This window comes from Pteropus vampyrus, unplaced genomic scaffold (assembly GCF_000151845.1).
Source record: "Pteropus vampyrus isolate Shadow unplaced genomic scaffold, Pvam_2.0 Scaffold379, whole genome shotgun sequence".
NCBI lineage: Eukaryota > Metazoa > Chordata > Mammalia > Chiroptera > Pteropodidae > Pteropus > Pteropus vampyrus.
In genome coordinates, this window is record NW_011889160.1 from 1,145,776 (window position 1) to 1,147,537 (window position 1,762).

Here is a 1,762-nt window from a genome sequence, read left to right on the forward strand (position 1 = left end):
GGCGAGTTCGGCGCAGCTCGCGGCGCTCCCAGCCCTCCTCCCCGCGCCGCGGCCGCCGCCGCTCTTAAAGGGCCAGTGCTCTCTCGGCGCGCGGCCGGGAGCGGGGCCCGGGGGCGGTACCATAGCCGGAGGCTTTTGGGTAGCAGGTGCCGACAGGCGGCTTTTTCACTCCTTCCAGAAGACAGGAATCCTCTGTAGCCCGCCTCCGTCACTCCAATCCTTGCTTTTGGGGAGCGAAGTTGAGCCTCACAGCGACCCCCAATAGAGAGAGTTAGGAGGAACGAAGACTCTTCCACCTGGTCGGCGGATAGGGATACTGAGGCGGGGGTGGGCTGGGAAGAGGGCTGGGGGAGGAAGGACCCGAGTGTCTTGATGTAGGCTTAACAAAAAAAAAAGATAAAAATCTAGAGATTTGTTTTCTTAAAAGCCTCAGGGTGTCTTTGGCCCTTCAGTGACTCTTCAGGCGCGTTCCTACCTTGGGCGTCCCTTGGGGTATGACAGAGCACAGGTGGGCAAGTTAGTCAGCTTTCCGGAACCTCCATGTCCTTATCGGGAACGTGGAGCAACCTTAAGGTGTGGGTTAGATATGCTTTCCGTTGCTGACTTAGCACACATTAGGTGTCCAAGTAGAGGACACTATTTTGTGCAAGTGAAATGTGACGGTGGGGCCCGACAAGGCTCTGTCTGGGCAGATAGGTGAAACTTCCCACTGAGTGGAGCTTAAAGTACTAGATTTAATTCTTTTCCGGGTCAGCTTGAGTTCTGGTGGGTGTGGATGCAGACCACTTGAGGTGGGGAGTGGGGGCTAGGTCTAAGGTCTGCAGAGGCTGTGTCCAGACCAAGGGTAGTCCTGGCCTAACGCACTGGTGTCAGGGGCACGAGGTGAAGGCGCCCCAGAAGGACAGGGGGCTGGAGACCGTCCATCTCTTCTGCCACCTCCCAGCCCCAGAAATGAGAGCTTTCTTTATCTGAGCGCAGGTTTCTCTAGAAACTTCCCCAGCTGCCTCACCTCCCCCAAAAGGGCAGAGATCTGGCAGAGCTTTAGAAATTGACCTGTTCACTGATCTAGCAGGTAAAAAAACAAACAAACAAACAAAAACCCAAAACACCGTTAAAGAGAACAGACAGAAGTTAAGTGAAGGTAAATTTTATTCAAAAAACTCTTTCGCAATAGGAGAAGAGAGACTCAGTATAGAAAAAGGCCCAATACATCCAGTAACAAGTGGAATTTATTGCCAAGGCTCAAGTATGTGTGTGTTGGGGAGGGGGCTGAGGCAGAGGGGTGAGGTGGGGGAATTGGTGGATGGAAAATGACCAAGAGGAGACATCAAGTCTGGGCAGATGCTGGCTGAAGGCAGGCCAGGTTGATCAGATATCACCTGGGGGGTTTGGAGTTTGCTCAGATATCAAGGGTGGGAATTATCACTGGCTTGATTTAGCAGAATTCTCGATAAAACTGGATTCTAGAAGGAAGTACATGGATGGGCCTCATTGGGGAGAGGGTTCAGGGGAGCCTGACGAAAAGTTTGGTCAAGAATCTTTGTTCCCACTCTCGTTCAAGGGAAAAGAGGCATTCTTTGCTGTGAACAATATAAGTCCATTTCTCATTTGGTCGCCTTTGTTCATTTATACCCAGCCAAACCATCTGTTAAGACTTGATGACAATTGATAATTGCTGTACTATAAGACACACAAGACGTTTAATGAGAGGGATACTTTGAAGATAAATGGAGAGACAAAGATTAGCAGCTGAATCGATCTG